This window comes from Lolium perenne, chromosome 6 (genome assembly GCF_019359855.2).
Source record: "Lolium perenne isolate Kyuss_39 chromosome 6, Kyuss_2.0, whole genome shotgun sequence".
NCBI classification, from domain to species: domain Eukaryota; kingdom Viridiplantae; phylum Streptophyta; class Magnoliopsida; order Poales; family Poaceae; genus Lolium; species Lolium perenne.
Window position 1 is genome coordinate 96,061,359 of NC_067249.2, and position 22,837 is coordinate 96,084,195.

The following is a 22,837-nucleotide window of genomic DNA, read 5'->3' on the forward strand; positions in this document are numbered from 1 at the left end:
TATTATATCTTCACTATGCTACTCTTAACCACTCTCCGGTTTGATAATAAACACAAATTTACTGCATAGGGCTACATAAGAATTTCTTAAAGTTCGCATTCCCAATTTATGGACGCTCTATCACCTTGAGCATACAAAGATGGTACTATCTATTTAGCCCTATGCAGTGAATTTGTGTTTATTATGACCTTGAGCATACAAAGATGATAGTCACCTTGAGCGTCCATAGATTGGGAATGCGAACTTTATTATCACCTTGAGCATACAAAGATGGTACTAACTAGACACCACTATTCATAAGTATTTATGTAAATTAAGCTTAAGAAACAAACACGGTGGGCACACTGTCACCTTCACACCGTTGGACAAGGTGTCCCCGGAGATCACATAATAAAACCACTTGAGTGGCACAATAGTTGAAGAATAACATCTACTTATTCAACTAGATTACAAACCTCATGATCACATAAAGATCATACATGGAGAGATAGATAGACCACATAGCTACCGGTAAAGCCCTCAGCCTCGAGGGAGAACTACTCACTCCTCATAATGGGAGTCAGCAACGACGATGAAGATAGCGGTGGAGTCAATGAAGATGGCTCTGAGGGCAATTCCTGTCCCGTCAGGGTGACGGAACAGAGACTTCTATCCCCTGGATCTTGTCTTCGGCGGCGGCGGAGCTACAGAACTTTTCGTGGGCGGTGGCTGATTTTTTAGGATTTTTGCGTCGGGAGGCATTTATAGGCGGAAGGGCGAGGACGGTGGAGGCCAGGGGGCCCCAGACCACCCCTAGGCGCGGCCAGGGCCTGGGCCGCGCCTAGGCCTGGTCTAGCCGCCCTGTGGAGCTTCTTCCCCCCCTCTGGACTTCCTCTTTGTTACGGGAAAATAAGATCTTCGGCTTCCGTTTCGTCCAATTCCGAGAATATTTCCTATACAACTTTCGGCGGAAGCCATTTTTTCGATAAAATGATGCTTTATTACTTAAAAGCTTTAAGTATTACACCCGGCCTCTGCATAAGAAAGGTGCAGACAGCCGTATGCCACCAAAAGTACGTAAACAAAAAATGATAAAAGAAGGCCCAATACAAGTAATCCTCGTAGAAACTTCCTAGGTGCCTAAGGCAACGGAGTACCAATCCGAAGATTACGCTGCCATCCATGTTGGATAAAAATATCCATTGAACGTCCTCCAACCATGAAAACACCTTCATAAACAAGTCGTGATGCTCCACACATCGTAGAGACGACCATGAATGGAGCATAGTTGTGTACCGGTAGATAATTTGCATGAGAAAGGAATTCTTATCATTAAAAAACATGTCATTTCTACATAGCCATAACGACCAAATAACGGCAAGCGCTCCCACCCTAATAAGTACTTTAAACCTAATATCCACACTATTTAGCTAGTTGCCGAAAATATTTGCAACACTGCATGGTGGGTATAATTAAGGTAGAACTTATCTAGATGACTGACCATATAGATCTCGCAAAATTGCATTTGAAGAATAAATGTTTGATAGTCTCATTTTGTTGACAGAAGACACATTTCTTACTTCCATGTCACTTGCGTTTCGCAAAGTTTTCTTTAGTAAGTATTACACCGCGGCGATGATACCACGCAAAAACCTTTAATTTAAGCGGAATCTTCATTTCCCATATCTTTTTATTATTATCAACCGGCACATTTGGTTGGATTAAAGCTTTGTACATAGAACCTACGGAGAATTTTCCACTTGTAGGGATTCGTAGCATAGAAAACAAAAATTTTCCTACCGCGAGAACGCAATCCAAACCAAGATGCAATCTAAAAGATGGGAGCAATGAGGGGATGAACGAGACTAACCCTTGAAGATTTCCAAAGCCTACAAGAGGAGGCTCTCGTTGCTGCGGTAGACGATCACTTGCTGCTTTCAAAAGCGCGTAGAAGATCTTGACGGTGCCACAATCGGGCAGCACCTCCGTACTCGGTCACACGTTCGGTGTTGACGACGACGTCCTTCTCCCCGTTCCAGCGGGCAGCAGAAGTAGTAGATCCTCCTCGGAATCCCGGCAGCACGACGGCGTGGTGGCGGTGGTGGTGGAGATCTCTGACAGAGCTTCGCCTAAGCTATGTGGGAGAGAGAGGGAGGAGGGAACCGCTAGGGTTTCTGGGAGAGGGGGCTCTTGGGGGGTGCGGCCATGGTGGTCTTGGTGTGGTCGGCCAGCCCCTCCCCTCCCCTCTTTATATAGGTGGAAGCCCCAAGGAAAAAGTCTCCGAATAAGACCCCAACATAAAACCTTCCATATGACCAAACCTAGGGGAAGTGGGACTCCCCCCTTTCCTTTGGTGGGGTGGCCGGCCACCATGGGGAGGAGTCCACTTGGGACTCCTCCTCCCTTAGGCTGGCTGGCCAAGGTGGGTGGAGTCCCTCTGGGACTCCACCTTCCATGCTTATTTCTTCCGGACTCTTCTAGAACCTTCTAGAACCTTCCAGAGAAAATACCGGATCATTTTCAAACCTAGAAAATGACTTCCTATATATGAATCTTATTCTCCGGACCATTCCGGACCTCCTCGTGATGTCCTGGATCCAATCCGAGACTCCGAACAAAACTTCTAACTCCATTCCATATTTCCATATCTACTTAAACGACATCAAACCTTAAGTGTGTCACCCTACGGTTCGCGAACTATGTAGACATGGTTGAGACTTCTCTCCGACCAATAACCAATAGCGGGATCTGGAGATCCATAATGGCTCCCACATATTCAACGATGACTTAGTGATCGAATGAACCATTCACATACGATACCAATTCCCTTTGTCACGCGATATTTTACTTGTCCGAGGTTTGATCATCGGTATCTCTCTATACCTTGTTCAACCTCGTCTCCTGACATGTACTCTTTACTCGTACCGTGGTATGTAGTCTCTTATGAACTTATTCATATGCTTGCAAGCTAATTAGACGACATTCCACCGAGAGGGCCCAGAGTATATCTATCCGTCATCGGGATGGACAAATACCACTGTTGATCCATATGCCTCAACTCATACTTTCTGGATACTTAATCCCACCTTTATAACGACCCATTTACGCAGTGGCGTTTGATGTAATCAAAGTACCTTTCCGGTATAAGTGATTTACATGATCTCATGGTCAAAAGGACTAGGTAACTATGTATCGAAAGCTTATAGCAAATAACTTAATGACGTGATCTTATGATACGCTTAATTGGGTGTGTCCATTACATCATTCATATACTGATATAACCTTGTTATTAATAACATCCAATGTTCATGATTATGAAACTAATCATCTATTAATCAACAAGCTAGTTAAGAGGCTTACTAGGGACTCATTGTTGTTTACATAACACACATGTATCAATGTTTCGGTTCATACAATTATAGCATGGTATGTAAACATTATCATAAACATAAAGATATATTATAATAACCATTTTATTATTGCCTCTTGGGCATATCTCCAACAGTCTCCCACTTGCACTAGAGTCAATAATCTAGTTTACATATGTAAAGATATAACACCTTGGCCTTCCGGTGCTTTATCATGTTTTGCTCACGGGAGAAGTTTTAGTCAACGGATCTGACATGCTCAGAAACGTATGTATTTTGCAATTCATTTGCGTCTCAACGCATCACTCATTTTCCAAATGAGTCGGCATTAAATATGTTTGGTCTTCTGGTGGAACCTTAATTCCGCGGTCTGAAATATGTCACTAATATTGTCATACACAATATAGCTTCAAAGTTCTGACACTATCGGAACTACACCAAGTTCTCAAAGAACCTCTTGACTTAACATCCTCAGTCATTGTCAAAACAATGACATACTCTGCCTTCGTTTGTAGAATCCGTCATAATATTTAGAACTTTTCTAAATCTAGCATAGACAATTCTAGCTCATTGTGCTACCTTTTAAACAACAGTTAGCCTAATTTGAGATTTAAAATTTATATGTGATCAAACTAATATCGGTGCAACACTTTACAGCGATTTGTTTGTCATTACCCCATATAAAACTATATATCCTTAGTTCTTCTAAAGTACTCAAGGATATTCTTACTGTTTGTCCAATGATCATCACATGAATCATTCTGGTATATGCTCCTAACCTTTTAGAGCATAGGACATCTGATTTTGTACATATTATTTGTGATCTAAAATCACTCACGTGTTTTTACTCATCGAGTGTCAATTACACTCAAGTCTTGTTTAAACCTTCGCATGAAAAGAACACCTTCTTAATATTTCTATATTAAACTAATTCAATATCCATTCTATGTACTTTGACTTAAACTTATTATGTGTTTCAATCTATCTTCATAGATCTTGACACTAAATATGTTTCAGTCCATATCCTTTCATTAAAGTTAATTCTCAATGAAACCTTTTAATCAAGTATATAATTACATCATTTATAACCAACTATATGCCATCTACATAAAGCATTATAAATATGTCTCAGTGCTCCCACTTAATTTCTTGCAAATGCAAGCCTCTTCATCGTCTCTGATGAAATCATAATTCTTTGATCATTTCATCCGGTGAAGATTCCAACTCCGTGATACTCACTTCATCCAATTGAAGTTTGTATACTTATCTAGTATTCCACGGACTAGCAAAACTCTTGGTTTGTATCTTGTATACACCTTTAAGACACACTTTTGTTAAGTAATGTATTTTGCCATCCTACTAGCATATCTCATAAAAGAAATATGTAGCGATTACTAGAATATATAATCCATATAGACTTTAAGCATTGCTACAAAAGATCTAATCTTATCGTAGTCAACTCTTTGAACTTTGTCGTAAACTATTTTTCGACAAGTCGAGCTTCTTCAATGATATTTCATCCAAGTCCATCAATTTTATAGATCCATTTATTTTCAGAAAGTATTTATATATCTTGGATTTTATGGCGTATAGCCATTTTAACGGAGTCAGGGCCCATCATAACTTCTTTGTTTGTAGTTGGTTTATCATTGTTCAAAAAACAATCCTTTGTTCACAAATCATTTATTTGATCACAAAGTAAATCATACCTACAAGGTTCAATAAGTACTTTGATCTCCATGACTATAACATTTTGTAGACATGGGAGCCATGATCGCCGTGGCTGCTTCCGGAACTAATTCCGATGCTACGCTACTCTGATCATTATGCTCAGGTTCATAAACCTTATCAAGTTCTAATGTCCTCCCACTCAAATACTTCGCTAGAAAACAATTTCTTGGAAATAAGCAAGTAACATTAACAAACACTTTTGTCTTTTACTTCATAGTGGAAAGAATTCCCAATTAATTCTTTGGGATAACCAACAAAGACATTCATCCGATTTTGGTTCACCTTATGCTATGCATACCAAAATTTAAGAAAGGACTATTAGGGTTCATACCCATGCCATAACTCGTATGGTGTCATTTCAACGGATCATGATGATGCTCTATTTAGTGTAAAAGCGGTAGTCTCTAAAGCATAATCCACAAAAATATAATGGCATCAATATTTTATCTCATCATTGATCCAACAAGGTTTGGATACATCTCTCGGATACTCCATCATCACTATGATACTCCAAGAAACGTGAGTTGTAGAACAACTTCATAACTCTCTTAGATGTTCGCTAAAACTCGTAATTCAAATATTTCCACTATGATCCAATCATAGATATTTGACTTTTCTATTACGATGATTTCCACTTCATGCTGAAATTTATTTGAATCCATTCAAATGTTTCAAACTTCTTCCTTATCGAATATATCCACATATATATACTCAATTCATTGTTGGAAGTTTTCATGAAGTAGAAGAATCTCCCGCACACAACTATGCCCAGTGAACCACATACATCATCATATATGTTTTCACTAAGTTAGTTTCCCGTTCAACTCTTGGCCTATGAACGGTATTTTAGTCATTCTCTTTTAGAAAAGATTTGCAAGCTCCAAATGATTCAAAAATCAAATGACTCCAAAAATCCATTTGCATGGAGTTCCTTCATGCGTTTCTTTCTAACATGACCTAAATGGCGGTTCCACAAATAAGTGGAATTCAAATCATTTGCCTTATGGCATTTTAGCGTCAGTGTTATGTATGTGTGTTTCACCATTAAGATTTATAATAACTTATCCATCGTACATGAAGTAATTTCATAATTTGAACAACTCATTGTTTTCATTTGACCAGAGCAACAATAACAATTATTAAGTTCTTTATTATAAATTCTAAGGGCTAGGTAAAATGCCAACGATAAACATAATAACACTTTATTATGATCCAGACGTGCATTATTACCATATTCCTTATCAGTCACTTAGGCCATCGTATTCTTGTATTGCGTTGTACTGTATGACATCTCATACCAACCAATTTGGTACAAATACCCAAGAATTTCATTGTGTGACCAAACGAGGAATACATTCATAACATGTATATCATTTATATACACCTGAGCTAGACTTTCTAGTCTTTTCTTTCTTTCTGCCAAAATATCTTTTGTAGTTTCTCTTTTAGCTTTCCTCATTCTCAGAAAACACTTCACCTTCAATAACTTCTAGGTTTGTTGGTCAAAATACCAATAACCTTGAGGTTCTTATTTTGAAGTTGATCATCATATGACAAGTTTTTCAGATTTCACTATTAGTAACCTTTTAATATGATGAACAATTTCACTCATAATTTTATCCATCATATCATGACGACTTTCCGAAACCATGTCTGTACATGCTAGGCTCGTAAAGTTTAACCTCAGTATTCGCATGTGCAAAACTGGCTTGCACCCGTTGTATACACACGTAGAATCTATAACACCCGATCATCACGAGATGCTTCGAAACGACGAGTCTTAGCAACGGTGCATACTAAGGACGATCACTTAATGGATATGCGAATATCATTAGTGCCCCAAAAGTTGAAGAATTGGGACGCCTGGCGTCTTCAACCTTCATACATTCCCATAAAACTTATGAGTTTATGTAGTCTCACCAAATTATATTCTATCATCTTGCAACAAGGTCTTAGATATCACATATATCTCATACCTTGCTTATTTCTAAAAACTAAATTTTCAGCTCATTACTTTTCAAACATATTTGAACTTCAAGTTTCACGGAGACAAGATGACTTTAGGTACTAATTGAAACCATAGCTCTTTGAATCAACAATGTGAGGTTTACTAAAAGTTTGCAATAGGACTTAATCATTTCTTGATTTTTTAACAATACGGTACCAGTCCGTAAAGTTTCATGTCAGATTTTAACAGTATTTCTATCTCAATTACAAGACTAGCGCTTGGTAGAAAACGGATGCCAATACTACAAATTAATTCAAAATACTACTCAGACTATATTTATGATAATTAGTTCATGTTTTAATCTAATTAGTAATGAACTCCCACTTAATACAACATCCCTCATAGTTGTTAAGTGGTACACGATCCAAATTCACTACACCAAAACCGATCATCACGTGAGATGATGTAGCTTCAATGGTGAACATCAACATGTTGATCATATCATCCATATGACTCGTGTTCAACCTTTCGGTTTCCGTTGTCCCGAGGCCATGTCTGTACATGCTAGGCTCGTCAAGCAAACCCAAGTATTCCGCGTGTGCAACATGGCTTACACCCGTTGTATGTGAACGTTGAGTCTATCACATCCGATCATCACGAGATGCTTCGAAACGACGAACTATATCAACGGTGCATACGAGGGGAGAACACTTTATTATCTTGATATTAATGTGAGGGATCATCTTATAATGCTACCGTTGCGTTCTAAGCAAAATCTCTACTATATTAAATGGCTAGAGGTGGTGGGATGGTTGGTAGGTACGTCCTCCGCTTCCGTACGAAGAAAAATCGCCCACATCGAGTAACCCTCTTCGTGCCAGATCAAATCAGCGGTTTTTATTTGGGAACCGCGTACCACGTTTCTCAGTTAAAACCTGCCCATGACTCCATGCCGCACCCCGCAATTCCTCTACCTGAATTCCATCAACTCCTTCCGACGATACCAAGATGCTCCACATCTCGGGCGCCGCCGCCGTCCCGCACATCAAAGGCATGGACGCCGCCGTCCCCCTACCACGCTGGACTGGACGTTGCCGCCCCCACCTCGCCGGGGCATACGCCGGGGCGCCACCCACTACGGCAGAACTGGATGTTGCCGTGCAGGCAAAAGGCACGGCAAAGGGCAAAATCTGCTCGGCAACGCCTTTGCCGTGTGGCCGTGCACGGCAAAGATTGCACGGCAACGATCCGTCCGGCAAAGATGCCTTTGCCGTGTGTCGCAGGCAAATCGCACGGCAACGCCTTTGCCGAGCGACGCAGCTTTGCCGTGCGCTGTGGAAGCTTTGCCGTGCGCGTTTCTTTGCCGTGCGCCCGTCGCCTTTGCCATGAGGATCGTTGCCGTGTGCTTTACCTGCCCGCACGGCAAAGAGGTTTAGCAAAATAAAAAAAAAATGACGCCGCTCGCCGTGCTGCGGATATCGAGCATGGTGTAGTGGCTGGCTAGCTCCCGCCACCAGGAAGTTGTCGTGCCCGCTCGCTACCACGCGTGCTCGCCCACGCCAGGTCACCGCCGCCGCGCGTGCTCGCACACGCCAGGTCGCCGCCGCGCGCCCGCCCATGCCCGCTGGCCGCCGCGTGCTTGCCCACGCCCGCTCGCCGCGGCGACACTCGAGGATGGCCGGGACAGGGAGGAGGCGGCGACGCCCGAGGATGGTCGCCACGTAGCTCCGGCGCCGCCGTACTCAACTCCCGCACCATCTCTGGGAGGAGTCGGGGATGAGAAGCTCGGAGAAGAGCTCGGCGCGCTCCGACCAGCCGACCGCCGTCACCGCCACAGGAACCGGAGTCGAGCGCCGCCGTGGGCCGGGGACGAGCGCCGCCGTGCGCCGGAGATCGAAGCTGGCCGACGAGGCCGTGCTCCAGGACGCCGGCGCGCGAAGGGCTCTCAGTACTCCCGCGTGTGTGGTAATAGCTAGGAGATAAAGGGTGTGTGGTGAGAGATAAAGGGTGTGTGGTTGGCCTGGCGTGGGTATAATGGGTGGGGAGCAATGATATGGTTGGTGTGGGTCTGGTGATACGTGGGGTAAACCACGTCAGCAATCCCCATGCATATTTTTCAATACTTTGCCGTGCGTGAGGTTGATGCTCACGGCAAAGCCCTGCACTGCCGTGTGATCCCTTTGCCGTGTGCCTTTTTGACTTTTGCCGTGGTTTTATTCTTTGCCGTGCGCCGAATTATGTCTTTGCCGTGTCAACCTTCTTTGCCGTGCGTCGTCAGTAGTTTTACCGTGCAATGTTCTTTGCCGTGCGCCCCATTTTGCTGATACACGGCAAAGAAATCTTTGCCGTGCACAGCCGCATGGCAAAGACGCGTCGCACGGCAACGGCTTTTTTTCCCGTAGTGACCCCTCAACGCGTGGACTTCTCTGGCACGATGCACCGCCCGGTCCAGCCCTGGATGGGTCGCGGGAGGGAAGGCTGCCCGAGGGCTCCAGTTTTTTGGGGTCCCATATTTCTTTTACATAGCGCATCATCGTTGATTCACGGGAGCGCCATGAATGATTCTGAAGCTGCGGTTGCATCCATTGGGGAAGAGAGAGGGCCCATGCCATGGGTCGTGGACCATTTGTTTTAGAGAAGAAGTATACTTTATCAGTCCAGGCCCAGCCGAGGTGATCTCCCTCTGGTCTATCTCACACATCTGGACTCCCAATTGAAGCACACTGATTTACACGCACCAGCAATGTGCACGCATATAGGTGTTTTCACTACTCACTGATGCTGATTTTTTTACCTACTTCCTTTCATGGTCGCATTGTATTTTGCAGCACACAAAAACTTCGATCAGCTATAGTGGAGAAGAGAACAGATGTCGAGTTGTATAGTGATAAGATGGATGGATAGAACTGGAGTGAGCACAAGGTGAAGAAGATTTCCTGCTGTGTACGGGTGCATAATAATTGCCCCCCTTGTTTCATACTGACATCACAACAATTTGAAAATATGCACCCATTTTGGCATACATGGTTTTTAAACTGACATCACTGCATGAGTCTTCTACAAACAGCAATTACAAATGGTAGATGCATCTCTATTTGGGAACTTCACTGCATGAGTCTCTTACTGCTTTATGGATTAAAGAAAATAGGTAGTTACAATATTTACATATACGCCATTTCGCGTATATGGAGATGAACACCTTTTACAAGAAAGTCACGATGCTCCGGTTGTACTTTACCGGTAGATGCATCCCTTATTAAGTATGTAAAAACATGGCTCTATTTTAATATGAACTATGAAAAGTGAAATTCGATTCAGACTTAGAGTACTTTGAGGAACTCTATCAATATTGTATGACAGACAAGGCGAGGTTTAACAAAATTTCATTCCATGATAGACCTGATAAGAACTTATGTTTATGGCTGCTAGGCTTGGAAGCTCTATGATCCTGATGTTGATCATGTATTTCAAGCTTTAAGGAAGGCTGGTGTTAAGGTGATCTCTCCAATGGGGATACCCGTCAACGACTACTGGTACATGCCTTGAAATGTGAGCAATAGTTTGATGCGGTAAATTGACTGCTATGGTCACTACTTTCTACCTGCCATTGAGATATGGGTTGGATGTTAAGGTACAGTGCACACGATTAGATTCTTATTGAATTATCATCTTTTAGCAATTTGACTTCTTTGCGTCCATCGATTAACATATGCTAAATATATGCAGATGATGACATGCACAACAGAGATAGAAATTTGTTAGTTTAAATGCTTGGACCATCATATGAAGAAATTATTGCTGCATATACTAGGCGATGTCTAGGCGATGTCCAGTTCCATCCAATTTTCGGTGTGTCATGAACTAAGAAGTTCCTTTCCTAGCTATTTCACAGTGAACAAGTGAGTAGTCAGTCTTGACCGTTCCGGGCGAAGCACAATTATTGTGTGGAGCTGTTGTATTTCCATGTTTCCGGGCACTCACTGGTTCACTTTCTTCTCCATATGTGTAGGTTCATCAATAAATTGCAGCAGGATATCCCTGGGCCCTGGCCTTTGCAAAGTCTAAATGCTCTATCTTCTCCACAGGCACCTGGGCAACTTCCATCTAACAATTATATCTGATTTTACAAAGAAGGTGCCCTTATATGGCAGTTCGTAGCTCATGCACTTGGCATATGAGTTTTACCAATAACTTTTGACAGTTCATACCCCATTCCAAGTGATGAATTTCTTCTGAGGTGTGTAGTTACCATGTATTGCTCTGTGTTTACAGGTAAGTACCATGGTTAGCCTTATCTTACAACTACAGTAAATAAAAATGTGTACTATCTCTATAATCTTATTTTGTGGGATTCTGACAATCCAAAGGGTTCTTTGTTTTGCACTGATTACTTTGGTCTGAGATCACAGCCGTTCAAAGGCTATAACAGTTTGCTCCATTCAGTTCAGTTAATCATTACAGAATCATATTCTACTGTAGGGACTAAATATTGCTTGGCTTTAGCTACTGGTCCATCTATGTAGCATGAAGAAAGGGTCATACAATCACTACCTAATGAACTTTTGTTGTAGCTAACTTCGTATTATCATGAGGTCCCTTTAGTGATCTTATTATCGTGAGCTCTTTTCAGTACACTTTACATGGTAACATTAAACATCAAGCTCTTTTTGGTACTCTTTACATGGTAACATTAAACATCAAGTTCGTTTCTTGGATGAACTGGAGCTCTCATTCATCTACTCAAAAACCACATAAGTCAATGCGACATTCTTCATTTTTCTGAAAACCATGATTGTATTCTCTGAACAAACGGGAATAGTTAGTAATCCCAAGAGAAGAATCATTTTGAAGAGATTGGCAGAGCAATATAGATAGCCCGTTTGAAGCTCTGATAATTTCTATCCATCCAGTTGATATATCTGCTTGCTGTCTGTTTGTCAACTTTTCTGGTTGGTTCTTGCATGTTATTTGCCATACAATATCTTCTCTGCGTCCATTGGAAAAGTTGCTCTTACTGAATTTGGGATGTGAAACACAAATACAAAATAGTAGTGCTTTTCAAAAGGCATTGCATGATTTTTTTACTTGACCATCTGATCTTTATCTCATGTAAATCACATGCTATTTTACTAAACATTAGATTTTTAGTAAACTGAACCTAATCAGTACAATACCTTCAGTATTATTTTTCCTTACGAAAACAATATATTTTAGTATTACAATAACATATTTATAACCCAGTGAAAATGAATAACTGAAACTCTGATGTCACTACTCACTGCATAGGTTCAATTTTAGTGAATGATAACTACCCTTTCTGGTTGCTGAAAATATATATTCAAAAGCGATAAATTTACTGAAGTTTCGTACTGTTTGAAGCACCAGCAGGAACTTGAGCTGAGCAGTACATGAGGGAGATGGATTTCAGGTACCATCAGGGTAGATTTTTTTTTGCCCAAATGCCATTCACTTTCAGGGTGCAGCCCAGCCACCCCAATCAGCGGGAAGACAAGTAAACCACTGAATCCTGTTGGGGCCTATATGAACTAATGCTCCTTTACTGCACATGCTGCACTTACTAGCTTGTATGTCCTTGTGCAACCTTAGATGTATCTTCCTTTTCATATCTTGCTTGGTGAACATACTGAGGGCGAGTTGTTTCCCGGCACACTGCTTTAGCTAGGAAAGTTCATGTCCATCTCAAGATGTGAATGGAATCCTTAGGACTGAAACATGATGAACTTGGTATCTCATGCTTTTTTAATTGCTGCCTATTCTCGTTGCAAGATCCTGAGCAATTTCTCTTAATGTTGGTGGTGATATTGAAAATTAAAATATAACAAAGTTTTATGTGAATGCCATTTCCGTCATTTAGATGCCTCACAAAATCAATATAATCAAAAGGTCACAACACACAATTCTAGATATATCTGACCAGAATAAACTAAATTTGCATCTCTGTTGGTTTACGGCAGCGAGACCATTGTTTGGCTGGACCGTAGTTATCATTCTGAGTTCTTTTTCTTTTCTATCGAGCAATTTTGTACCGGCGTCCCTAAAAAATGGTATGGACCTCGCCACCAAAACCAACAATAGATAGAAGCAGCAATCCTTGTTAATATTCTATTGACAAGAATTTCCTCGAAAAGCTCGTGACAGTTACCTCATGCTTGCTTGCTCTCTTTACTTAGCTATATCACAACTAGATAATTTATACGTAGCTACTATTTTAGGTTTACAATTACTTGAGTGTATGTTTTTGCAATTTGTGTGATAACATGTCTATGCGAATGGCCAGACAATGTTGTTTTAATGTTGGGAAATGTAGAAAACTTAGCCATGATTTATGTAGATTGGATAGTCCTTCGATTCACAATTTTAATTCCCGACTAGACATTTGACATTTTGTTTTCCTAAAGGAAAATGACTATATGTTTTCTGAACTGAGTGTTTTTTCGTGTATTTGTTATTTCCAGGATTGGTGGATTTAAAGGGAGGCTGATAAATAATTAATCCGTATTTCATAGGTGACATTCAGCCATAGAGATGTAAGTGCTTTTCAGGAGGAAATACAACCATATCACCCTGTAGTTAGTGCTACCTCCGTTCCCTAATTCTTGTCACAAGTTAGATGTTTCTGGACATATTTTGTGAATAGATATATCCAAATATTTTGTGAATAGATATATTCAAATCCGCGACAAAAAATTATAGAATGGAGGAAGTACATCTATATTTCAGTTGGCTATGAGCAAGAATTTTTGTGTATTCTATAGCCTTTGCGCAATCTGGCGAGGAGGTTATTTTAAAACTATTGTGTATTCTGGAAGATGAAAAGCATGACATGTTGTTTGAGTAACCCAAACTTCATACTCTTGTTACTCTTCTGGATACCGCTGCCACTGAAATATGTTTGATTGAACATGAGCTTTTGTTTGAATATTCTTCACATCACCAGCAATTTAGGTGCATTATGTTACATGTTTCGCATGAAAAGAAACTTGCGAACTCGTAGCAACGCACGGGAATTCAACTAGTAAGATGCATAAAGGATTAACATCACATGCAATTCATATGTGATATGATATGGCTCTTTAGTCTTTGTGCCTTCGATCTTCATCTCCAAAGCACGGACATGATCTCCATCATCAACGGGCATGATCTCCATCATCGTCGGCGTAGCGTCAAGGTCCATGGCGCCGTCTTCATGGTTGTTCACCTCATGTAGCAACTATTACAACTACTTTGAAATACTAATCAGCATGAAATTTAAAGACAACCATAAGGCTCCTGCCGGTTGCCACAATACAATAATGATCATCTCATACATATTCTTCATCACATCATGGCCATATCACATCACCAAACCCTGCAAAAACAAGTTAGACGTCTCTAATTTGGTTTGCATATTTTACGTGGTTTAGGGTTTTCGAGTAAGATCTAATCTACCTACGAACATGAACCACAACGGTGATACTAGTGTTGTTAATAGAAAGAGTAAATTGAATCTTCACTATGGTGGGAGAGACAGACACCCGCAAAGCCTCTTATGCAATACAAGTTGCATGTCGAACGTGGAGCAAGTCTCATGAACGCGGTCATGTAAAGTTAGCCCGAGCCGCTTCATCCCACCATGCCACAAAGATGCAAAGTACTCGAACTAAAGACAACAAAGCATCAACGCCCACAAAACAATTGTGTTCTACTCGTGCAACCATCTATGCATAGACACGGCTCTGATACCACTGTAGGAATTCGTAGCATAGAAAACAAAAAATTTCCTACCGCGAGAACGCAATCCATGCCAAGATGCAATCTAGAAGATGGGAGCAATGAGGGGATGAACGAGACTAACCCTTGAAGATTTCCAAAGCCTACAAGAGGAGGCTCTCGTTGCTGCGGTAGACGATCACTTGCCGCTTTTAAAAGCGCATAGAAGATCTTGACGGTGCCACAATCGGGCAGCACCTCCGTACTCGGTCACACGTTCGGTGTTGATGACGATGTCCTTCTCCCCGTTCCAGCGGGCAGCGGAAGTAGTAGATCCTCCTCGGAATCCCGGCAGCACGATGGCGTGGTGGCGGTGGTGGTGGAGATCTCCGACAGAGCTTCGCCTAAGCTATGTGGGAGAGAGAGGGAGGAGGGAACCGCTAGGGTTTCTGGGAGAGGGGATCTTGGGGGGTGCGGCCATGGTGGTCTTGGTGTGGTCGGCCAGCCCCTCCCCTCCCCTCTTTATATAGGTGGAAGCCCCAAGTAAAAAGTCTCTGAATAAGACCCCAACATAAAACCTTCCATATGACCAAACCTAGGGGAAGTGGGACTCCCCCCTTTCCTTTGGTGGGGTGGCCGGCCACCATGGGGAGGAGTCCACTTGGGACTCCTCCTCCCTTAGGCTGGCCGGCCAAGGTGGGTGGAGTCCCACCTTCCATGCTTATTTCTTCCGGACTCTTCTAGAACCTTCTAGAACCTTCCAGAGAAAATACCGGATCATTTTCAAACCTAGAAAATGACTTCCTATATATGAATCTTATTCTCTGGACCATTCCGGACCTCCTCGCGATGTCCTAGATCCCATCCGAGACTCCGAACAAAACTTCGAACTCCATTCCATATTTCCATATCTACTTAAACGACATCAAACCTTAAGTGTGTCACCCTACGGTTCACGAACTATGTAGACATGGTTGAGACTTCTCTCCGACCAATAACCAATAGCGGGATCTGGAGATCCATAATGGCTCCCACATATTCAACGATGACTTAGTGATCGAATGAACCATTCACATACGATACCAATTCCCTTTGTCACGCGATATTTTACTTGTCCGAGGTTTGATCATCGGTATCTCTCTATACCTTGTTCAACCTCGTCTCCTAACAAGTACTCTTTACTCGTACCGTGGTATGTAGTCTCTTATGAACTTATTCATATGCTTGCAAGCTAATTAGACGACATTCCACCAAGAGGGCCCAGAGTATATCTATCCGTCATCGGGATGGACAAATCCCACTGTTGATCCATATGCCTCAACTCATACTTTCCGGATACTTAATCCCACCTTTATAACCACCCATTTACGCAGTGGCGTTTGATGTAATCAAAGTACCTTTCCGGTATAAGTGATTTACATGATCTCATGGTCAAAAGGACTAGGTAACTATGTATCGAAAGCTTATAGCAAATAACTTAATGACGTGATCTTATGCTACGCTTAATTGGGTGTGTCCATTACATCATTCATATAATGATATAACCTTGTTATTAATAACATCCAATGTTCATGATTATGAAACTAATCATCTATTAATCAACAAGCTAGTTAAGAGGCTTACTAGGGACTCATTGTTGTTTACATAACACACATGTATCAATGTTTCGGTTCATAAAATTATAGCATGGTATGTAAACATTATCATAAACATAAAGATATATTATAATAACCATTTTATTATTGCCTCTTGGGCATATCTCCAACACCACTCTCATGAAGGTTCCAATGAAACTCATCGACCCCTGTGTCAGTTGGACCATAGCCAAACGTTGTAGCAAAGCATTCCATGCTGCTAACCGGGGACCCACTAGGTCTCTTCTGAATGTCACATTTGGTGGTGCAGTTTCCAACACCGCAGAGATCGTCTCGCTTTTGTGACGCACAATATTGTACAAAGCTGAATATTTTTCTCGGAGAGTAGCATTACCAACCCATTTGTCCTCCCAGAATCTTATTTCCGAGCCATCCTTAATTGAGAACGTGCCATATGGGAAGAAATACTTCTCCGTCGCCATTAGGCCAGCCCAGAAATGCGAGTTCCCATGTTTCCAATAAACCTGAGACAGTGCCCATGAGCCAACGTATTTTCTCTTTAGAAGAGTTTGCTGATGCGTGTAGTTGACACGTCCGTTGGGAACCCCAAGAGGAAGGTGTGATGCGCACAGTAGCAAGTTTCCCTCAGTAAGAAACCAAGGTTTAATCGAACCAGTAGGAGTCAAGAAGCACGTTCAAGGTTGATGGCGGAGGAGTGTAGTGCGGCGCAACACCAGGGATTCCGGCGCCAACGTGGAACCTGCACAACACAATCACAGAACTTTGCCCCAACGTAACAGCGAGGTTGTCAATCTCACCGGCTTGCTGTAAACAAAGGATTAGATGTATAGTGTGGATGATGATGTTTGTTTGCGAAGAACAGTAAAGAACAATTGCAGTAGATTGTATTTCAGATGTAAAGAATAGGACCGGGGTCCACAGTTCACTAGTGGTGTCTCTCCCATAAGATAAGCAGATGTTGGGTGAACAAATTACAGTTGGGCAATTGACAAATAAAGAAGGCATAACAATGCACATACATATATCATGATGAGTACTATGAGATTTAATCAGGGCATTACGACAAAGTACATAGACCGCCATCCAGCATGCATCTATGCCTAAAAAGTCCACCTTCAGGTTATCATCCGAACCCCCTCCAGTATTAAGTTGTAAACAACAGACAATTGCATTAAGTATGGTGCGTAATGTAATCAACACAAATATCCTTAGACAAAGCATCGATGTTTTATCCCTAGTGGCAACAGCACATCCACAACCTTAGAACTTTCTCACATCGTCCCATTTAATGGAGGCATGAACCCACTATCGAGCATAAATACTCCCTCTTGGAGTCACAAGTATCAACTTGACCAGAGCCTCTACTAGCAACGGAGAGCATGCAAGAACATAAATAACATATATGATAGATTGATAATCAACTTGACATAGTATTCAATATTCATCGGATCCCAACAAACACAACATGAAGGATTACAAATAGATGATCTTGATCATGATAGGCAGCTCACAAGATCTAACATGATAGCACAATGAGGAGAAGACGACCATCTAGCTACTGCTATGGACCCATAGTCCAGGGGTGAACTACTCACACATCGATCCGGAGGCGATCATGGCGATGAAGAGACCTTCGGGAGATGATTCCCCTCTCCGGCAGGGTGCCGGAGGCGATCTCCTGAATCCCCCGAGATGGGATTGGCGGCGGCGGCGTCTCTGGAAGGTTTTCCGTATCGTGGCTCTCGGTACTGGGGGTTTCGCGACGGAGGCTTTAAGTAGGCGGAAGGGCGGAGTCGGGAGAGTCACGGGGGCCCCACACGCTAGGGCCGCGTGGGCCCCCTCTAGGCTGCGCCGCCTTAGTGTGGCGGCGTCCCGTGGCCCCACTTCGTCTCTCCCTCGGACTTCTGGAAGCTTCGTGCAAAAATAGGCCCCTGGGCGTTGATTTCGTCCAATTCCGAGAATATTTCCTTACTAGGATTTCTGAAACCAAAAACAGCAGACAAAGAATCGGCTCTTCGGCATCTCGTCAATAGGTTAGTGCCGGAAAATGCATAAATATGACATATAATGTGTATAAAACATGGGAGTATCATCATAAAAGTAGCATGGAACATAAGAAATTATAGATACGTTTGGGACGTATCAAGCATCCCCACGCTTAGTTCCTACTCGCCCTCGAGTAGGTAAACGATAACAAAGATAATTTCTGAAGTGACATGCTATCATAATCTTGATCATACTATTGTAAAGCATATGAGATGAATGCAGCGATTCGAAGCAATGATGAAGATAATGAGTAAACAAATGAAGCATATAACAAAGACTTTTCATGAATAATACTTTCAAGACAAGCATCAATAAGTCTTGCATAACAGTTAACTCATAAGCAATAAATTCTTAGTAGAAAGCTTTGAAACAACACAAAGGAAGATATAAGTTTCAGCGGTTTCTTTCAACTTCAACATATATATCTCATGGATAATTGTCAACACAAAGTAATATAACAAGTGCAATAGGTAAACATGTAAGAATCAATGCACACTGTTTACACAAGTGTTTGCTTCTAAGATAGAAAGAATAGGTAAACTGACTCAACAATAAAGTAAAAGATAGGCCCTTCGCAGAGGGAAGCATTGATTACTATATTTGTGCTAGAGCTTTTCATTTTGAAAACAAGAAACAATTTTGTCAACGGTAGTAATAAAGCATATGTGTTATGTATAAAACATCTTATAAGTTGCAAGCCTCATACATAGTATACTAATAGTGCTCGCACCTTGTCCTAATTAGCTTGGGTTAACACGGATTATCATTGCATAACATATGTTTCATCCAAGTGTCACAAAGGGGTACCTCTATGCCGCCTGTACAAGGGTCTAAGGAGAAGGTTCGCATTGGATTTCTCGCTTTTGATCATTCTCAACTTAGACATCCATACCGGGACAACATAGACAACAGATAATGGACTCCTCTTTTAATGCTTAAGCATTCAACAACAGATAATATTCTCATAAGAGATTGAGGATTAGCTGTCCACACTGAAACTTCCACCATGAATCATGGCTTTAGTTAGCGGCCCAATGTTCTTCTCTAACAGTATGCATACTCAAACCATTTGATTGTGAGAACCGCCCATACTTCAGAGAAGACGAACATGCATAGCAACTCACATGATATTCAACAAAGGTAGAAGAGTTGATGGTGTCCCCAGAAAACATGGTTACCGCTCAACAAGCAACTTACTAAGAAATAAGACACATAAGTACATATTCTTCACCACGATAGTTTTTAAGCTATTTTGTCCCATGAGCTATATATTGTAAAGGTAAAGAATAGAAATTTTAAAGGTAGCACTCAAGTAATGTACTTTGGAATGGCGGAGAAATACCATGTGGTAGGTAGGTATGGTGGACACAAATGGCATGGTTATTGGCTCAAGGATTTGGATGCACGAGAAGAATCCCTCTCAATACAAGGCTAGGCTAGCAAGGTTGTTTGAAGCAAACTCAAGTATAAAAGGTGCAGCAAGACTCACATATAAACATATTGTAAGCATTATAAGACTTTACATCGTCTCCTTGTTGTTCAAACACCTCAACCAGAAAATATCTAGACTTAGAGAGACCAATCATGCAAACCAAATTTTAACATGCTCTATGTAGTTCTTCATTAATAGGTGCAAGGTACATGATGCAAGAGCTTAAACAAGATCTATATGAGCACAACAATTGCCAAGTATCACATTATTCAAGACATTAAACCATTTACCACATGCGGCATTTTCCGTTTCCAACCATATATCAATGAATGAAATAGTTCAAATTTCGCAATGAACATTAAAGATAAAGCTAAGAACATATTTGTTCATACGAAACAGCGGAGCGTGTCTCTCTCCCAAAATAAGAATGCTAGGATCCGATCTTATTCAAACAAAATGAAAATAAAAACAAAAACAAACAGACGCTCCAAGTAAAGCACATAAGATGTGATGGAATAAAAATATAGTTTCACTAGAGGAGCCTGATAAGTTATCGATGAAGAAGGGATGCCTTGGGCATCCCCAAGCTTAGACGCTTGAGTCTTCTTAAAATATGCAGGGATGAACCACGGGGGCATCCCCAAGCTTTGACTTTTCACTCTTCTTGATCATATTGTATCATCCTCCTCTCTTGACCCTTGAAAACTTCCTCCACACCAAACTCGAAACAAACTCATTAGAGGGTCAGTGCATAATTCATATATTCAGAGGTGACATAATCATTCTTAAAACTTCTGGACATTGCACAAAGCTACTGAAAGTTAATGGAACAAAGAAATCCATCTAACATAGCAAAATAGGCAATGCGAAATAAAAGGCAGAATCTGTCAAAACAGAACAGTCCGTAAAGACGAATTTTAAAGTGGCACCAGACTTGCTCAGATGAAAATTCCCAAATTGAATGAAAGTTGCGTACATATCTGAGGATCACGCACGTAAATTGGCAGATTTTTCTGAGTTACCTACAGAGAATTCTGCCCAGATTCGTGACAGCAAGAAATCTGTTTCTGTGCAGTAATCCAAATCTAGTATTGACTTTACTATCAAAGACTTTACTTGGCACAACAATGCAATAAAATAAAGATAAGGAGAGGTTGCTACAGTAGTAACAACTTCCAAGACTCAAATATAAAATAAAGTGCAGAACTAAAATAATGGGTTGTCTCCCATAAGCGCTTTTCTTTAATGCCTTTCAGCTAGGCGCAGAAAGTGTGAATCAAGTGTTATCAAGAGATGAAGCATTGACATCAAAAAAATTCTCACAAACAAGACTTGTTGCAGAGGGTACCTTAGATGCTCCATTATCTAAATTTCCCATAGTGGTACCAAGGGTTTTATCAGTTTTAGGCTTATAATTCTTTGGCTTAGGCACCTTAGAGACATACATGAATTTTTGCTCCTTGCCCACATAAGCTTTCTCCTTAAATTTAAGAGAAGAAAAAGTTGAACCCAATTTTCCCATAGCTTCTTCAAGTTTACCAATTCTATGGGTTTGATTTTCATGGATAGCACAAATTTCTAAAATAGCAATTCTTTCATTAATTCCTCCTAGGGATTTATCAAGTTTATCAGTATTATCAAGTAATACCCCCAGTTTAGTCTCAACACTTGGAAGATTTTTCCCTATGGCTTCCAACTTTTTCATGACGTCCTCAAGAGAGATTTCAATTTTAGTTTCATTAACAGGTGGTATTCCAACTAGACTCTCAATGATGCAACTAGCTTCTAAAGCAGCAGTACCTAGGAAATTACCCCCCGAAAGAGTATCAAGAACATACCTATTCCAACTAGATATACCAACATAAAAGTTCCTAAGTAGGATAATAGTGGAGTGTTTCTTAGTGCACCTATGATGAGCATCACTAATTCTATACCAAGCATCTTTAAAACTTTCTCCCCCTTGTTGTTTAAACGAACGAACTTCAACTTCAGGATTACTCATTTTAGCAGTAGTAAATAAAGCAAACTAGATAAAGTAAATGCAAGTAACTAATTTTTTTGTGTTTTTGATATAGAGAACAAGACAGTAAATAAAGTAAAACTAGCAACTATTTTTTTGTGTGTTTTGTTTAAGTGCAGCAAACAAAGTAGTAAATAAAATAAAGCAAGACAAAAACAAAGTAAAGAGATTGGAAGTGGAGACTCCCCTTGCAGCGTGTCTTGATCTCCCCGGCAACGGCGCCAGAAATTTGCTTGATGCGTGTAGTTGACACGTCCGTTGGGAACCCCAAGAGGAAGGTGTGATGCGCACAGTAGCAAGTTTCCCTCAGTAAGAAACCAAGGTTTAATCGAACCAGTAGGAGTCAAGAAGCACGTTGAAGGTTGATGGCGGAGAAGTGTAGTGCGGCGCAACACCAGGGATTCCGGCGCCAACGTGGAACCTGCACAACACAATCACAGAACTTTGCCCCAACGTAACAGCAAGGTTGTCAATCTCACCGGCTTGCTGTAAACAAAGGATTAGATGTATAGTGTGGATGATGATGTTTGTTTGCGAAGAACAGTAAAGAACAACTGCAGTAGATTGTATTTCAGATGTAAAGAATAGGACCGGGGTCCACAGTTCACTAGTGGTGTCTCTCCCATAAGATAAGCAGATGTTGGGTGAACAAATTACAGTTGGGCAATTAACAAATAAAGAAGGCATAACAATGCACATACATATATCATGATGAGTACTATGAGATTTAATCAGGGCATTACGACAAAGTACATAGACCGCCATCCAGCATGCATCTATGCCTAAAAAGTCCACCTTCAGGTTATCATCCGAACCCCCTCCAGTATTAAGTTGTAAATGATGCCTACGTGTGCTTCTATTCTTGTAGACAGTGTTGGGCCTCCAAGAGCATAGGTTTGTAGAACAGCATCAAGTTTCCCTTAAGTGGATCACCCAAGGTTTATCGAACTCAGGGAGGAAGAGGTCAAAGATATCCCTCTCAAGCAA